Here is a 19,991-nt window from a genome sequence, read left to right on the forward strand (position 1 = left end):
TTTGATTTTTTTTTTTTTTACACTAACCTGTAAGGGGTGAGAATGTTAAGTGGAGGAGGCTGCTCACAAATGTCGTAAGTTTCTTGCAAAGGAATAGGCAGAGTTTTGCGGTCAAACAGCTGCTGATCTTGAATCGTGGAACTGCGGAAAGCTTTCCTCATTGTAATGTCCTGCAATGACACTGAAAGGGGATATTGCCGTTTTAATAAAAAGGCCAAAGATAGTTTATTTGGTTTAATCTGGAATTGTTTAATGACAGTTAGAATATAAATATTAAGCATTATGACTATTATCTTATGCGCAGCACGAATGCCTGTTCAGCAAATATAAATTCATCTAGCACTACTGCCATGGCAAGATACTGTCAGATTATGTGAAGAACATGTTTGTAATGTTCTAGTTCATTACCCTTTATTAGCTTCCTAGAAAACTTTTGCTCACCTGGACAGATTATCAGAACTCTCTCTCTCCAAAGTAGTTCAAACAAATTGCTTAACATAGCCATAAAATACAATTCTGTAGTTCAGAAATACCCGATAGCATCTACCAACTCCATTTCATAATCCTTTTAGCACTAAACATCACTCTCTGTTTTGAGCTGATTTTACCTTTGTCTGTCATTAACATTTCTGTTCCTTGCATGTAGGCAGCAGCTCATCCAAAGGCCCATCGAGATGCCAAACCAGCAAATCACTTAAACTTCTTCTACTGATATCAGTGAGTTTTAATGGAAGGTGACACTTTGTTCCAACACATGAAAGTAGTCAAATGCTGTTTTTTTAATCAGACTGTTTAATTGAGATGAGACCACTCTGTTTAATTCAGGTGAGACACCTTGAGTTTTTAAGTACACTAAATTAGGAATATCAATGATCATTATGTAAGATTCAAAGGAAAAATAAAACTAGATGAATTCAATAGATTAAACAGGGACTTGAAACATATTGACCTTCTGTTGCTAAAGCCTGCCTATATTTTTCTACCTCGCAATCACTGAAATTAGGAAAAGATCAATGGAAAAGTGACTACTTGATGAAACCTACACCTTCAATTCCTGGAACAGGATACCTGTTCAGTGTCACATTACTATTTCTCCGTGATGGTCATTTACTACTTCTGTGAAGCCCACGTGTGTCTCAAGACTTACTTTGTAGCCTCTGTCAAATAAGCTAAATAAATCGGCAGCCTTTTTCACGGGTTCAGATATTTTAAAAAGTAAAATAAAATCACAAACAACTGATACTGAAAGCAGGCAATTTTATAACACGATACAAAGAGACCTTTCATTACATTCATTTCATTTATTAAGAAATATATCTACGTGTGTGTGTGTATAAAATAAACATATATTTATGCTGACAGTAGTGCTGGTTTACCCAAGATGAGAGGATGCCTCCCCCCATTTCAATTATTTAGAGAAAATCACTAGGGTCTTTTGCAACTATTTTTTTTTTTAAAGACTACATTGACTTAAGCCAAAAGCTGTGTTTACTCTGTTTCCTATAACACATACAAGTGTCTGTGCATAAACACACAGGCAGAGCTGGATTTCTATTGTATAATCACAAAGAGGCAGAAGGCAGGATTTTTTCCAGAGGGCTTGCAATTCATGGAATGTTCTCTCTTCTTACCTAAATGTATTAGCAGCATCCTTTGTGAGGCTAAAGATAGGATTTATGTGATTTTCAGTTTGGCTTTTGAAGTTTATTGCAGTTGGCAAGGTTGTGTGTGCTGGAGAAGTTTGCTCCTCTTTACCCTTAGATTGTATTTCATTACAGTATCTTTTATTCTTTTAATACCTTTAATTAGCTGCTCAGAAGCCTTTTTAAGTGTGTGAAAGAAGTGTTATAATGTACAAATACCAGCTAGGAGTCTCAGTTTCTACAGGTATTTTTGTACTCATAAATAACCATACATATTTTGTACCTGTCATGAAGTACATGTTTTTTTGCCGGCAAAAGTTCACAAACAAAATAAAATAACTAGGGTTTGCCTAATCTAAAAACCCATATTTTATTTTTATTTTTTTTAGAATCTTTTATGTTTTAGCTGTTTTCCAGGTTGCTAGTTTTGCAAATCTTACCAAACATACTTGTTCAGAGTTGCCTGGCAATCTTGCAAGTCTTTAACTGCCTGTTATTTATTGGAGACTATGCCAGTAAAAAAAAAGCAAGTTAGCATACTTCACTTTGAACCTGTCAACATTCTGAAAGCAATTAAATAAATTTATTGTACTAAATATGAATTCAGTTCTTTGTTTCAATATTAAAATATTCACAGGGTATGTGACACCATATTATTGAGACATTCATTATTCTATAAACTCCTTATTTGCATTCCATACTTGATCTCTAGTGAGCAAATACAGCTGGGCTTGTTCATAATCTCCATTTTCTTATTTTAATTTCCACTTTTTAAAAACATGTACAAGGGAACATCACACCCGAGGATAATCAATCAACAGCCAGTAAGTGTAGATTACTTCCTCTCTACTAGGCTAAAGAGCAAAGATCTTCTGAGAAAACACACACTGCTGAATTCCAAACAGCCAAAAGCATTTCCTGCATTGATATTCAGTGAAAGGTATTCAATGAAAAGCATTCCATTATTCAAAACAACTGACTAAATTATGACATTATTAAGGAAATGAAAGGGCACAGAACACAAAATACTGAGAATTATGACAAAATACTGATATAACTAGCCTACAGAAAGGGATTGGGTAAATGACATGTTGCAAACACAGGATATGACTCTGGGCACCGTATATAACCACAGTTTGGCTCACAAAGCCACTTGTTTAGCTTGCCAGCTGGCTAGGAAACAGCAGCACCATGTGTGTGGCTTCCCACCTCCAGGGTGGGAAAAAACGTGAGAACCTGGCTGGTCATCTGGCCACTTAGCTTTGGCTGAGTGACAAATTAGCACAGTGAGAGAGCAAACGGGTTGTATGTGTGAATTCAGGTGTGGGGAGATGGGCGACACTGAAGGAGGAGTTAGAAATGCTGCAGGGATTTAACTTGATGCTGATAAATTTGAGTCTCCAGTTGCCCAACTCCTAATCAGCACCAAACTCTTTGTATGGCCCAAGATCTTATATTTTGTATGGCTACATTTCTCCAAAAGTCCATCTGTTACACCACTTGTGCTTACTGCTATGTACAAAAACCAGGGTCTATATTTCCTTAAAAGTTGAGGTGCTCACAGTTTAGTTAAACACCCATTCAAGACTCTGAATAAATGTCAGTTTATCTTTTCTTTATCTGTTCTTGCGACAGTATGAAAAGACCTATTCTACCACCCAGTCTAACTGTCTCTAACCACAATACTTTCCATGTAATTAAGAATTATTTATCTCAGAAAGCTAAACCACCAAGATTTTGTACACCTGGTTTTGAAAAAGATCTAAGTCCATTTTTATTCATAAACAAAAGCAAACTAGAAAAAAAACAGGTATTTAAATTACACTTGAATAATAAACAATAAAAAGCTTTCTTCTGGGCTGAACTACAATGAAATATGAATATGTACTACTGATATGGCTTTTAATAATGTTTTACCTCCCATTAAGCCTCTCTTCAGATTTCTCTCCTCTTAGTATCATTAAAATGCAATCCTCAATTTGTAGTAGAAGTTAGGTACAGAGCACATCAGCGTACTGACAGAAAGTAACTACTTTTACATTTCAAAGATATTAAATATTACATTTTATCTCACCATAAGAAAAAAAATGTTAAAGACACCAGACGTTTTATTCATTTAAACTCAATCCAACATACAAAATAATATATGTTCCTTTTCGAGCTCTCTCTACACTTTTTGCAGAATTTCATCCTGAAAACTTTAAGACCATGACCTTTTGAACGTCACAGCTATATCTCCTTGCAGAATTGAACGACTATGAGAAATTATATACAAATCAATGGATTCAGTTGCCTACAATTCCCTTCCTCTGTTCAAAAATTTACCAGTGATTTGAAAAGTGCATGGAAGAAAGAATGACAATGTAAATATCTAATGGACATCATGGTCTTAAGAACCCAATTAAAAGTAATTAATGGGGGTAGGTGTTCCTGTGTTTTTTGTTGTTGTTGATGTTTGGTTTTTTCTCCTGAAAATTTTCATTAAAGATTTGTGTGATTCAGTTCCTGAAGACAGTGCAATCCTGAAGTCTGATTTCCACTTCATATATATATATATATATATATATATAATATATAACGATTCAAAAAAATATATAAATATAAATAAATAAATATATATATTACATATAATGATTCAACTTCACCAAAGCCTAGAACCTCACACCTACCAGGTTTCTCGCCCATCAGAATACTTCTGACTAGTCACTGCAGGTCTAATACTTGCTAAGCTGAGAGATAGCTTCTCCAGGATGGAAACTACTTTCCTATGGGCTTGTCCCCAAGACAAGCAATTCAAATGTTCTATCATACTAGTGAAAACAACAGCAGCTCAAGCACTTTTTGGATAGGGAATTTATGTACCTTAACTACTACACGTAAACAAAGAGGAGACACAAATGCTAGAGCAATCGTTTTAGGAGGACTAAGAAGTTGCTTTAAATGCAGCACGTGGCACTAGGAAGCCCAGAGCAGCACGTGAGGGAACTGAATCACCCAGCTGCATCAAGCAGCGAATCTGCTGGTGGGTCTCAACAAAGCCGCTACATTATTCAACAAATGACATTTTGTCCACATCCCTCTTTATATACAAAGACCAAATTATGCAATATCATGGCTTTGACACTGCTCTATTGAGACTTGGACACACGAATTTAGAACTGATTTACTTACTAAATAACCCCCAAATTGAATCAAGGGCTAAGAAGACCGGAAGAAAAAGCAGAGAAGCAAAAGAAAGCAGCTGGAGCTCAGCCATCTGCCAGGATCTTTGAGAGGGACACGCGCTCAAATCCAACATTCAGTTGCATGGAGAAGTGCCAAGAAGAGGGTCCTACTACACAGCTTAATTGAACAGTCTTTTTCTTTAGTTGACTTTGGTGGTAAATTTGTTTATGAATTAATTGACAACAGTGTTATTCACCACGTTAATATGTTACATGTAGAGCTCTTGACCCAATTTTCATGTGCTCCCTCTTCTGAACTTTTATTACATTTATATGCAATTCACCAAATTCCTCTTCAGGAGGCTAGAGATGGTGAGCGAGCTGCCTCTACAATGGGATTTACTATCCTTTGCCCCGAGTCTCACTATGGGCTGACAACACTGATTTGAAAGTTAACCGAGTCTCCCATTTTCCTAAGTACACAGACCACAGCTACTTTGTAGCTGCCAAGCAATTCTTCCATGACAGAAGGATTGTATGCCAGGAGTCAAGTTCTTCAGTACACAGTCTTAACCTTGGTTTCATTTGGTTTTATTCTTTCAGATATTGTAATAATTCTGAACGATGAGAAAACACTCGGACTACTCAAAAATTCTAGAGCTTTTTTCTACTTTGACTCTACCAGAAACACTTTGTCAAGTATCTGAACCTTGTTCAGTGAATCTGACTTGTGCTGGTTTTGCTCGTGCTGCTTAGCTTTAAATGAATCTTAATTTTTTTCCTCTTGTGTAATAGCATTGGGCCCAAAGGAACACATTACATCTTTTATTACTGCCTGCTGGCAAAGAACTATCAAATGAGACTCATTTTGCAAGCATAGCCCATTTTGCACATGCTGTTAGCTGAATAGAAGTACTGAAATTTGCTTAATCCTTGCAGATTGGGTTAGGAAAGGTAAGAAAGGTAAATCCAAATGTCTTCTGCAAACCATGCATTACAAGTTTCCAGCTATTTTAGCTCTGACCAAGACTAAAACAAGATCATTTGTGATAAACTACTAAATTTCAAGCCCCGAAGAGGATACTGAAGGTGAAAGGGTTTCCTGATCCCTGATCTTTACAGAAATAGAATGTCAGGTTTCCTCTCATCTCTTTTGCTCTCGTCTGGTGACTAATTCTGGACAGACTTTTGTGAATAAGGAACGCTGGGGATGGCTCAAGGACTGGCTCAAGGACTGGATATTCTTAGTTAATAAAAGCAGTCATTTAATAGCTCCTGACGCTGAGGACTGCATGTGTTCCTCCGAAGTACTAGCAGTCATTGCTCTTTCCACGGAATCACAGAATCTACAATTCTATCTCTTTTATGGAATGAGAGACAAATCCAGGGTATCAGATTCACATCACTATTAGCCGCTCTGGACTCGATCAAGTAGACCTCTTTGTAGCCCCGTTTCCTTTAATCAGTCTCTTTTCCTACATATGCAGCTTAGCAAATACATATGCAGTTCTGTGACAAGTTATTGATCTGGTGCATTTGGTACTACAGACTATTTAAAAATATTTCTGGCAATTCTCTAACATCAAATAGGTATGAATATGTAGTTCTGAAACCTACAACCACACTTGTCAAGGCCACTTACACTGTAAAGTACAAATTTCCATCTCACTATCCTGTAACATCCTTAAGACGTTTCTGTATGACGGTCTCTTTATTTTCCTGGAATGTGAATGTTTGCCATGCCAGATGTGCCATATCACCATAAAACCCACTCTGATCTAAAAGAGTAACAAAGTTCTCTAGGGTAAACATGGAAATGACATCAATACTCTAGAGTCTTGCAGCTGTTACAAGATTACAATGGCTGACAATTTGTTACTGTACACTAACAGATTTGTGTCATTATCTGATCATAGTAAACATGGTATTTTATTGGAAAAAGAGGTGTATGTGTATGATTTATGCTCAGTTGTCAAGAGACTTGGAAAATCCCATTAATGTAAGAATTCCCCTAGGCGAGTCATGGTTTTCTGGAAAATCTGCCACAAGCTGTGAACAGCTGTCTTTCAAAACCTGCTCTGAAATAAATGTCACACAAAGTACAGAATCTAAACTTCCTTAGCTTGATTTTTCTAATAGTGAAATTTCAACATAGGTAACAAAACAGCCTGAGAACATGCTCCTGGCTTGATGCTTTGTTGTTCCTGTATGACATGCCACCATCATACCAAGACATTTAGAACTGAAACAGCTTTCTATACTTTAAAATTGGGTCCCACAAGCAATCTGAAGTTATTTTTCATGACGGGATGTTGCTCGACTTTCCAGGTCTTAGCCATATAGTCTAGAATACCCTAAAACTGGGGTTACAGGACCTTTCATAGTTTCACCTGTAACCAGCAGATATCCAAGGAAGACAAAAAAGTGTCACGATGTTTGCATATTAGCTGGTCATTGTTCACAAAGTCCACGCATCATTTCAATCCCATAAAAATTCTATTTTATAAGCCCTAGCCATATCCTATTGACTGTTAGAAGTACTTGTTTTCTCAATGCTACCAATCTTTATATTACTGAAAGCTATTTAGGAAGAATCCAAGGGAGTATATAGCATCATAAATGGAGCTATACAAGTTCATACAAAATATAAGATGGTATCAAGTTAAGTGCAAAAACCTTATCTGGACAAATGGTTACATCCCATGGGAATGAGTAGGAAAGTTACTAAGGAAAAGAATAAGGATGCATTCCCAGGAATTCCCATAATATTGCAATTTATTAATATTACTAAGACTAATACATAATACTACTGAAGAGACACAAACTCCTATAGCAATTTTTATGTAACGTTGTTGGCAACAGTAGTGTTCAGTAACCATGAAAATTTTGAGCTCAGAAAGCTGCTCAAGGCTATAAAAACAGCCAGTAGCAGAAACAGAAATGAACCTCACTTTCATGATGCTCTGCTCTGTGTTCATATAAATATAATTTAAGCTATTCTTATTTCTATTTCATGTATCAGTGATTTTAGGGAGACGAAATAAGAAATCTTCAATGCAGACATTAACTTACGTTCTTCTTCCTTTGGATCAAGTTGCGTAACACTGACAGATAGGCGATCCACACGTTCTTGTAGGGAGTTGACTCTAAATGAGAAACTGTGTGCTTCGTTGAAAAGTTCACCAAATATATCTTCAGCATATTTACCTAAAATAGGGGCGAAAATACCACAGGATGAGTTTGCTTTTAGAAAGAGTTCTGATAATTATTCTCCTTAAATAAGTAAAGCTAAGGTGCGTGAGTATCAGCAGTAACAATCTGTACTTACTAAGGTATTTAAGAATGCTTCAGAAGAATAAATAAAAGTTAAATATTTAATTTATAATTTATTTATCATAAATGACATTTTATACTTTACAGAACAGACATACAGTTGGGTAAAACTGACTGAACTATGCTGATACCCAAAGAACTAGACTATTAGTTTCTTGGATATGTATAAAAGGACAACCTATAGCATCTGTATGAGCATTAACTGATCTTTCCAAGTGAATTTTATCTCAGCATTTCTCAAAATGGCGTACACCTTCCACTCCTACAGTTCAAAACACCTTTCAAAAATGAAAGAGCAGATGTCTACATCTAGGTTACTTAGAACCAGCCTATTCAAAAATACTCATTAAAAGAATGACTTCTACTTTGAAGGGTTAAAATTCTAGTAACTGACTAATTTATACTGAAGAAAAATAGTCTCCTTTGTTCGCTTTGATGCACATCACAAATTTAGCCCAACAGACCAGGAGATTCAGGTATCATGAGAAAAGGCTCAGTAACGATTTTTCTTCTACAGATGGAATGCTCTACAGAGTGCTTCTAATGCACCCTGAACTCAGCTTGAGTAGTCTGACAAAGCCACTGAAAAATGCATCAGGCTATCAAAATCTGTATCCACATTATTGAAACAACATGTGATAGCTTTTAAAATGTTCTATCATGCTGTACATATGTAATTCGTGTGCTGTTTGTGCACTTGCATTGGTTTTGGAAGTATAAATCTCACAAATTTCTAACTACCTGGTCTGCACACAAGTTCTCACAAGTACAGCAGGAAAAGCTATTTATGAAATCTCTGCCTTCATTGCACAATAACTCTGGAAGTATACATAAAAATGAGGACACTTAAAGACATCAAAAGGACAAAAATTAAATCCCTACAGGTAGTGTGGAAACTAAGGATACCATGTGATGAGTACAAGGCCAGTACACAACCATTTATTAAGACTTAGGTAATGGCAATAAAAAACAGCACAAATAAACACAACAGAATATAAAGGGAGAAATTAGAAGACATGTACAAATGCAGAAAATAGAAAACATCGCAAATTGTGGCATATTAAATGAGAAAAAAAACACACTAGCCTGAGGAACAGCTAGCGAACTACTAATAAACATTCCTTCAAACACATGAGGAACAAGAAAGCCTGCAAAGGATGCAAAGGAGTCTGTAGAGCCAACTGATAATGAAGGTATAAGAGAAGCACTCAGAGAAGACAAGATCACTGGAGACGAGCTAACTTCACACCTTCCACTGGTGTGGAAAGGAACTGGAGAGATCCTCATGCCAGAACTCTTCTTTGTGGGAGACTTGTCAAAGAAAATGAAGTGACTATATAAAAAGTAAAGAAAATAAATTGACAAAACGAACAGTAACTATTTGTAAATCTCCTTAATGCACACTGGAAGGTGGCAAGCACAACATTAAGTGTCAATAATTTTTTCATGGAATATCTTGAGAGCTTCAGGCCTGTAAACCTGATATCCGAACATATTAGTATAAATCATTATGAAGAACTGAATTAGCAGCCACCTGGATGACTTGAGAAGAGTCAATGCAGCTTTTGTAAAGGTAAGCCTCTGCTTACATTGCACACAGATGGAGTGCAATGATCTAGTTAGATTTCCAAGAGTTTTGAAAGTCCCTAGCAAAAGCTTTTTAGGAAAGCTTAACAGCCAGGGCATAAAAAGTAAGAGACATGGCACAGATAATAATTCCTCAAAAGGTATAAAACAGAGGATAGGAGTAAATAACTGGTCTTCACAGTTGAGAAAGGGAAGGCTTCATAGCTTTCTGTACTGGGATCTATGCTGTTCTAGATAACTGTAGATGACCTAAAAAAAGATTAAAGTTTGGCAGTGATACCAAGGCATGGAAAAGAAACACAGCATTAGCAAACACATAGAAATCCAGCTGGTTGAAGAGGCTTCCAAACTGGAAGCATTTGAAGGCTGAGAGATTAGTAGGAGGAAAGTATCATACATGCTTATCTTGCTCTTACTCTTCTTGAGGCATCTGTTACTAGCCACAGTGAGAAGCAGATGAAAGGTACAGCTGGTCTTAGAACCGTATGTCTGAGGACTAGGCCACAGTAAAAGAGATGGAAAGTTAGTAACGTCTATTTAGCTGGCAACTCACCTAACACAAGACTTTCTAATATACGTCTTGAAACTCTGAAAAGTTTATGTTCTTTAACCTGTATCTGAAGCAAGAGAAATTACTTAAAAATGAGATCCACTAAGAGCAAGATTACTAAATTTTTAATATACATTTACTATAAACAGATTTAATCTTTCTGATAACATATTCAGATATATTCTAATTATTCAATTTAATTAGACAACTCATGTAATATTCAGAGACATACAAATTAAAATCAAGCATAAAATTTCACGTATAGATGTATTTGAAGGCTAGTTTGTTTTATCTATACCATTTAATCAGGCTTACAATTCATCTACCTCATTAATGAGCTCCAATTGCAAATAATCTGTCTCAAAATCTTTTTATTATTTTGCATACAGCCACAAACACATTGCACAGAATAATTTGCCTGTGCTTATGAACATTAATCCTTGAATGGGAAATACATTAAAAACAACCTGTCGTGTTTGAAGTGGTATGCAACCATAATGTTGTCTCTACCTACATGCCTGTTGGCAGTCTTCTTTGTTTTTCGCTTGAAGCATATTGAACTAAATGAGTTTTCAAGCCAAACAAAACGTTTGCTTTTAGTGAAATGTGTAACTTCCATTCAAATGAATACTATGCATGAATGTATGTATACAAGACTTTTAATCCAGTATTTGTTTATTTTGATGTCCTTGTGTGTATTCCATATGAACGTATCTTCAATTTTGAATGATTTACAAAAGAGATGATGACAGGCGAAAACAGTGAACAAGCCAAAGTGTCACAAAAACTCACATAACTTACAACAAAAACTTAGAGTAAAAAAAAAAAAAAAATTCCAAACTCATTGGTAGGATGCTCAGCATTTAATAAACACAGTTGCTCACATTCCAATTAATGTATAGGTAAATAGGTTAGAATGGTAAGAATCAAGATTAATGTCATTACATAAAATGAGTAATTACCAAAGTATTATTAGCAGTGCAAATCACTTCCATCATTATGAGACTGATCAAAAACTCTACTCGTGTTTCACGCAGTACAATAAAGAGAATGACAGATGACTACAACAATTAAAATAATAATGCCTTAGGATTTTGGTCGTAACTGGAAACATAATACCAGATTAAAAAGATCAGTGATTTGTTTACCTATTAATTTATTTGCAGAAGACTATGTTGGCATTTATTTCAACATCTGTAAAAATCTTATTGTATTTGCAAAACTTGCTTAATTGACCAGAAATATACCTAAATTTGCCATTTTCAAAAGGCAAGCCACATTCCCTCAAATATTACCAGTTGTCCTTCTCAGTCCATCATTCTGTCTTTTATTAGCAGATCACAAAGTTCTTTTCACTTAAGTAAGAGGACACACAAGCATTTATTTTAAATTCAGGAATGCATTTATCAGCTCATTCTTTTTGCAACTTCTCGTCTCAAAGGGCTCTATTCATGGTAACTTTCAGTAAGAAACTGACACCAGGATGCAGCTCCCTCTGGTGTCAATGTCCTTTTTTGTGACAGCCAAATAAAATGTCCTGGAAGGAACGTATGCGTGATAGCCTTTTTTGGACAATTCTTCTCCTTACATTTAAAACACCTACAAGCTGAAAATGGAATACTAGCTAGTAGCTATTAGGTGAAAATAATAACACTTACTGCCTTCCCCATTTTTTTTAAACTAAACACACCAAAACATGTATCGTCAATTTCTGTTCATCACCATGGCAATTTAGCATACAATGGCTTATAAAACCTGAAAAAGCTATGGATCAGTTTTACAGTTTTCAATCTTTCACCGTTTTTTCCTCATTTATTTTTTATCACCTAGTTTTTGCCTAAAATTTATTAAGTGTTTGTCCAGCACTGACTTCTGTGCACAAATTAATAATCTCTAACTATCCAATACAGTAACAGGTAGGGATACTAAGGTATAAGAAACACCATTTTTGTACTGTTCTCAGGACTCGGAATGTATCAGGTGAACTGAAATCAACTACAATCCCTACACAGTGTTTTGAACCCTATTTGAAACTAACTGAAGTGTGGCAGAAGAGAGGCCTTGTAAGTCTTAATACATTGAGTTGTATGAATTCCTGGAACCACACATATACACTGCAAGATTGGGTACAAATTAGCAGTCCCTCTCAAAACTCCAGTCCTTAAATTCACCCCAATTACTGCATTCTCTATGCTGTGTCCATTAGCAAAACTTAAGGAACGGGTGTTTAAATAAATCATTTTACAACACCAGATCAGTTACCATCAGATGAAGTTACAGGCTCTCAGACAAGGAGTGGGACCTGAATCCTGATGGAAAAAGCCGTTTCTTTTCTTTAAAAATGCAAAAGGACAGTAAAGAGTTCCAAGCCCTTTGACTGCACCTAAAGCTGAAACAGCATCCCTCAGATCTGTTATACTATCAGCAGCCTCTAGGAACTATGGTCTAAATTTTAAGTAACTATCTGAATAAATAAACTGATCACTTGAAGTGCTCAATGCCATAAAACACCATCAATTTGAAAATTCAAGAAGATGACCAGTAAATCTCAGACCAATGTGAGATGCATCGAGTGGGACAAACAAAACCAAGACAACTGTTAAGTGTTGCCAAAAATATTACTCTCAATTAATTTAGCCTTAACTTCTTCATCAATCTTCATCTGGAACTCAGCGTAGCGACAGAAAATTAACATGTACACAAGCAAAATCTAATCCACCTATCATTAAAAAGTATTGATACACGTTTATAAAATGCACATATAATATATACAATATTTAATATGCATTTAATAATGTTTTGACATATTTAACACTATATAATGTATTTACCATAATAAATGCTAAATATGTTAATATATTAAAATATAAAAACCTCAAACTATTATTACAGTTTAAAAATATAGGTTTGGTAATTTGACTTTTGAAACAGCTGTAGAAACTTATAAAATATCAGAAAGAATAACCTAAGCATTGGGTCTGTTACCCACTTATATGCTATCATTCCTTGATTTCTATTATTTCAATTCCACTCTCATACAAAACAATATTTTTGTTTAGTACATTTTGTAAAAAGAGAAGCATAGAACAAAGGCAGCAGTAAAACCCACCCTATGTCCTACTTCATTCTTTTCCCAATATTCTACACTATGCAAAATTACACTACTAGCTACCGAACAGTTTCTTCCTACATTATATAGCGTATATATTAGAAAATAATCTTTCAGGATAATTAATTACCACATAAGCCAGTATGAATATATAACCAGGGTCCCTTTATGCAGAAAAACAAGAAAGCCATTCTTTCTATGAATATATTTTTTCATCCTCAGTTAATTTTGACATATAACTTAATATATCCATTGCCTGTTGATTCAGCTTCTCATCTTCACTACATTAATTTCATTTAATTAAATGCTTTAGCAAAAAGGCAAGGTACATCAGAGTTTCACTGAAAACCCTAGGCTTGATTCTCATTGGATTATTTCAACCTCACTGTTCAGTGAGGTTGCTCTGTGGCTAGGAGACGGACTGAAGTTAAGAGACTGAACTGTCTTCCAGGCTTGGAGTTAAGATCCTTGGTAGATCCTTGAAACCTTTAGTGGCTGTGGATGAGCAAGCTCTGGAAAATCACGTAACTAAATATAGTTCATGTATGCTAATTAGGAACCTATCATTATGAAGATGTAAGAGCAATCCGTAAGGACCGGCGGTGAGGATTGTTGTACAATCATACTATTGAAGAGACAACCTGGTTCCTTTAGCCAGCAAAGATGAACCAGGCATTTACCAGACAACCTGACCAGGATATCAAAAACTCAGGTAAAGGCCAACTCTGGAGCAGGTCTTACGCTTCTTGTTGACATCCAAGCAGAAAAAGGCATCCTTCAAAAACCTTCAGTCATAGAGGTCTGAGATACCATTTCCCATCTCCCACCAAGGATACCATCAAGTAAACTAGCTGAGTTTATCATTCTGAAGTGCTCAGAAATGTGGGAAAGAGACTGCTGGGAGCTGAACCTGATGTTGAAGGCACCAGTCTTAATAATCCGTTCGCAGGGAAGTCTTACGCTTCCTTCAGTGCTCTATGTAGGCAAGAAATTAATGACTTGTAGGACTTCACACTACTCTGATTTCTAACACAGCTGTTTTCAATGAGAAATTATTGACCATTTGCTCACTCCCTCATTATCATTTGAAATGGAGATGAATCAGCATCATATTGCTGATGCTGCTACTACTGGAGAGACACCATCAAGAAATCAGAAGTCTTTGAGAGGATGGAGATCTCTGAAAAGCACTGTAAGCCTTCAGTTTTTGAGCCCACCAGTTCCCTTAATACCATCTGCGTAAGAACATTTTCTCTAGCATTCCCTGGTAATCATAGTAAAACAAAGAAAGAGGGGTGACTAATGAAGAAAATTCACAGAGAATGCTGAATATTCTTGCAAGCACAGCGAGAAGGAGGATTCCCACAGCAGGAACCTGCTGTAAGGATTCTGCTGGTTCTGAAATACCGACTGAAGTCCTAGCTGCAGGTCTGCAGAGACCTACTTCTCATCACGCAACATGTGGGGGGAGGCTCACCATGTGAAGATGGTGTCCAGACATAATGGTGAGAGAGAGGCTGGTCTTGAGATGAAGAGGCTTGGTTCTAAAGATTCCTTGCAGTCCAGACACCTTGATGGTAAGTATTTCTACAGAAACATTTCCCATTTATTGAACAACATAAAGCTTTGGCAAACTGAAGGTTTTCTGAAGTGAGAAAATGTCTCTCACAAGACCAGCAGTGTTTAAAACCCTCTAGGGAGTGGCATGGTAAGCAAAAAATAAGGAACAAAACTTAAGAGTTGGAGCAGGAGAAAAGGGGGAATAAATAGTATGTTCAAAAGTAAGCATTTTACTCCTGAAAACTTACAAATAAGGTGTGAGGAAAAGATAACTAACTAGGACAGCAAGGTGAAACTAGGAAATAGTAGCAAGAAAAGAAAGGAAGAGAGAAAAGGTTACTGAGGTTCAATGTTAACTGAAAATTATTTTCACTAACATTAAACGCACTTCGGCTTAGCAAACAGTGTTATCCAGCATCCTCTTTCTTTATACAAATGTAGAAGAAAAAAAAGGGAACTGACATCTTGCTACAATCCAATAGAAGCTCTGGTCTGAATGCTTGCAATATAAATATTCATAAAAAGAACATACATACAGAAAAAATACTCAAAAGGAGAAATTTTCTCCTCCTCATACGGGAGTGTCAGAGACTGGGAACAAGAACGAGCACCATCAGTTAGGTTTCTTATATGACAGATTTCGTCTACAAGGAACAGCTGAATAAAAGGAAAAACAAGATTGGTTGATAGTTGTGAACAAAGAAGGAGGTTGTCCCCAGACAAAAGAACTATTTATCCATCTTCTAACAATGGCACAGCTGCACAGTGCTATCAGTCATGTTTCATATATGATGGAGGATGCTATAGCCTGACATACACTAACACAAACCAACACAGGCAGTACTGGAGTAAAAATGCATCTGCGACATTGCTGAAAAAATAGGTAAGCACTTATGTAAAGCAGGTACAATCAGAAAGCAAGAAAGAAAGGGAAAAATGGCTAGGAAATAGACAGGTACTGCTGCTGTCCAGAGAGTTTCTGTTACCACAGTGCTAAGAAAAGCTGTCAGAAAACAGGTCCTTTTATCAAGTTAGAGAAAGCTGGGAATAGACAGGGAAAAAAAATTACTGGCAATTTTGTATGTAGCATAAAGATAGACCGATATGTTTTCATGTTCCAGAGAGAAAGGCAAGGCCTATCACTCAAAGTAGATATAAGTATTTCTGTCCTTTCATCTCTATTTCTTTTAAAGGTCAATGGTTTTTTTTCAGCTTGAACAATTAAAAGCAACACTTCAAATAAACTAGGAAAGGACTAAGAATTTGTATGAAGACACATAGCAACTACTATTGCTGACAGACTGATGTAAAGCTCTTTTCATTTTATATTAAAACATTAAAAACCCACAGAATTCCTGTCATTTTATAGGTATTGTTTCTGCAGGTATGCTCTGCTTGCACATAGCATCCAAGACCACAGACTGGTTGAGGTGGTAAAGGACCACTAGAGGTCAGCTGGTCCAACAGTCGGCTCAAAGCAGGTCCAATTAGATCCAGTTGCTGGATTAATCCCATTGAATTATTATGAAGAGCTCCAAGAATGGAGATCTAACTGCATACATGATAAAACTCTACACTAAGCTTTTCTAAATAATGTTTTTCAGTATCATTTGAAGTACTGGACGCTCTAATTTCATCATACTGCTATTTGTCCATACCATTATCAGAAGAAAGGTTAAAAGAATGCTTGGTCTCGAGAGTCATAATGGCAGGAGATTAATCCTCTATTTGAGCGCTGGTAACAGAAAAATCTTACAGGCAGAAATGAAAGAGTGCTAATCAGGTTAAAGAACATTCATTTCAATTTGCATAACTTTACTGTCAGAAGCAAAAGCAGCTTTAGTTTGAAGGAAATTAAGCCCTATCAGAACACTAAGTTTCAGCTCTCAGAGAGAAATCTAGCTCTGTCTACAACTTGAAGGCTGATTCTCAAGCATACCCATTTATCCACAGAAAACAAGAAGGGAAGGACTGCAGAGAAGCTGGTTGCCAGGGGACTGCTGCAAAGCTATGCCTGCTGGCTATGACTCACAGATGACTACTAAAATTTATCTGCATGTCAGCAGGCTTCCCTGTATACTGGTAACAGTGAAACACGAGGTGCAGACTGGTTATTTGGATTCAAGCATGCAGGAGACAACATTCCTGTGTCAGAAGAACTCCCGAATCTTGTCAAATCTGTATTCTTACAGATCCAAACAGAAAGGAAAAAAAAAAAAAAAACAATTCTAGATCAGAATACTTTCAAAAGGTACTTATGTATTCATAACAAGACCTCTGTTTTTATAGAGCAATCATCGGTATTGCTGAGAAATAAAGACTAATTTGCAAAACGCTTTCTATTTAATTGCAGATAAGAATGTTTTTGTTAAAAATACACTGTGTATAAAACAAATACATACAAGTTGAAGAACTAAATCAGTTGATTGTATTAAATTCCGAAAAGGAACATTAGTTATTCAGTAACTCAGTTGGTATAAGCACTGTCCATAGAAGACTGCCAACACCATGATGCTGTTTCGAAAGAAGAACAAAAGACTGAAGTAACAGGTCCTGCTCATCAGTGTTTTACTTATTAAAAAAACAGCTCTGAGTGATCTATTCTGTGCTTGCTGCTGCAGAGTAAACTGGTACCTTTTCTCTCCTTTTTTGCCTTCCTTGTTATCTCCAACATTTTGTGTCTTCCTGACCACTACTGAGTCACAAGCTCATGACAGAAACTCCTCCCATGTGAAAACAGCTAATTTAGGGCTCATTACTGTGTATGCACAGTTCATGTAGTACCACGCTCCTCTTACAGAAGAGGAGTTTACATAATTACTGTTACATTTTCTTGAAAGTGTCTCTCTATCGGTGCAATACATTAGGCAAGCCATACAACAAATGCAGGACCATTCAACAGGTATTCTTTCATACTTAGTTTTATCCCTTAATTGAGTTCTTCCTGTTCTGATATTGCATCCTGTGAGGAGCAGCTGAGGACGGTGGGTTTGTTAAGCTTGGAGAAAAGGAGGTTGAGGCATGACCTCATTGCTCTCCACATCTTCCTGAGGGGGGGAGATGGAGAGGGAGGTGCTCATCTTTTCTCCCTGGTATCCAGTAACAAGACACATGGGAACGGCTCAAAGCTGTGCCAGGGGAGGTTCAGACTAGACATTGGAAACAATTTCTTTACCAAGAGGGTAGTTAAGACACTAGAACAGGCTTCCTAGAGAGGTGGTTGATGCCCCACGCCTGCCTGTGTCTAAGAGGCATTTAGGTAACACTCCTATTGACATGTTTTAACTTCTAGTCAACCCCGAAATAGTCTGACAGTTGGACTCGATGATCTGTGAAGGTCCCTTCCACCTAAAACTATTCTATTCTATTCATCCTGCACTCTTCTTGAACAGTTGTAGAAACAACATCAGGCATGAGGTAGGTATAATCAAGAAAACACAGCAAATACTGCTGAATCTCAAAAAAATAAGCACTGACACCATGCTGTTGGGTTGGAAGTTGGTGTTCTTTAAAACTGAAAATTGGTTAAGACCTCAGATGGTGATCATCTATTGCATCCTAACCCTATGTGTTCTTGGTTCACTGAAAAGAATTTAAACAGTTAAATTATTTTCCTTGCTTTTGCAGCATCTATATTAATAATGTTCATATTTATGTGCTGTAAGCATTCCTGTCTCAATTGCATAATTCAGTGTCCTCAATTAGGGTGCTACTAGGTTGAAGACACTAACAGCTTTGAAAGGCTGCCAAAGCACAGCACCGTACAGTACACCCTCAAACCAATAACTAAATCAATCTAATTAACAAACTAGGCTGCATCACCTATGGCCCTAAGATACTGAGGAGCTGAAAGGCTTTTCACTTTCTGGATTTATATCCATGCACATTTTAATATTTAATGTGCTGGTAGTCTGGAAAATACTAGTATCCTAGTGGTTAAAAAACAACCACAGTATTGGAAATTCAAAATACTACCATGCTGGTGCATCTGACAACTTTTTAAAGTTGCTGTAACTTGAAGAAAAACAAACAAGCAAACAAACAAAAACAACAGAAGCCAGCTTTTGCAGAAAAACTCCTTCAGAGTTCTAGAGCTTGTGAAATATTCACTCCTTTAAAATGCACCAAGGGAAAAACTGTTGATAGATAGGAGAAGGAAGAAAAATCTTTAACTGTTTGAAATGTAACAATGTTTGAAAATGTTTGAAATGTAACAACTACATTTCTGGATTTATTATTTTAAAAAAAACACAACACTTTTAATCTTAATGACCACCACAGGATGAAGGGTTTAAGTTAAGAGAATTAAAACAATTCAGTGATATATATTCCCCATTATATCATGTTCCTTACTCAAAAATTACTCTAAGGTTAGCAATTACTGATTTTATTAGCTACCAGATATCCTATTCTGACATGTTCCACTGGTAGCAGAAATATACAGCTGAACAGTTTTGAGATGTGCTACTGGTAAAATTCAGTTTGAAGACTAAGCTTACTTTCACAGAAATTGATGCTAGTCACTAGTCAGAAAAGGAGTAGATTGAAGGCTCAGCCACAATTTTCTGAGAATGTGAAAAGGTGTTCCTACTTCAATCACAGAAACAGCGAATGTAAAATGTATCAGTTCTAAATACAGCTGTTAGGACAAAGTACTTACTTAGGCTACTCAGCTGTCTGATTATATTTGCCAAGGAGATATTGGTGACACATTCCAACTCATTCTTGATACCTCGGGGCAGAGCTGTGTGGCACAGATGCCTGGGGTCTATGTTTCTTTTTACCAGCGGCATTTTGAAATGTATCAGTGGACCAGAAAACCTGTAAAGAACAGAGACAAAATACTGTAATAAGTTAAATTATATTTTAAATTCAGATTATGTCTAAGTTAAATTGACTAATCGTAGCAAGATAAAAATACCTCCACAGTACTGATGGAATTCATTGCTCGGTAAATACATAAATCTTGTCTTCTTTGCCCAATGAAAGACTACTTCATTCTCTATCTTTAAACCTTTACCTGAGTCAGATGCCAGTGAAGTGAC

At 36.4% G+C, this 19,991-nt stretch overlaps 1 long non-coding RNA gene across 1 annotated transcript; it reads right to left on the reverse strand.

Moving 5' to 3' along the window:
- Positions 1 to 117: 117 nt before the first annotated feature.
- On the reverse strand, positions 118 to 19,741 carry LOC121066956. Its single transcript, XR_005818034.1, has 4 exons — positions 19,607 to 19,741; positions 10,281 to 10,344; positions 7,880 to 8,014; positions 118 to 181 (listed from the first exon to the last, which is right to left on the reverse strand). It is a non-coding gene; the product is annotated as an uncharacterized LOC121066956 (long non-coding RNA).
- Between the last annotated feature and the right edge of the window lie 250 nt (positions 19,742 to 19,991).

Source organism: Cygnus olor, chromosome 3 (genome assembly GCF_009769625.2).
Source record: "Cygnus olor isolate bCygOlo1 chromosome 3, bCygOlo1.pri.v2, whole genome shotgun sequence".
Lineage (NCBI taxonomy): Eukaryota > Metazoa > Chordata > Aves > Anseriformes > Anatidae > Cygnus > Cygnus olor.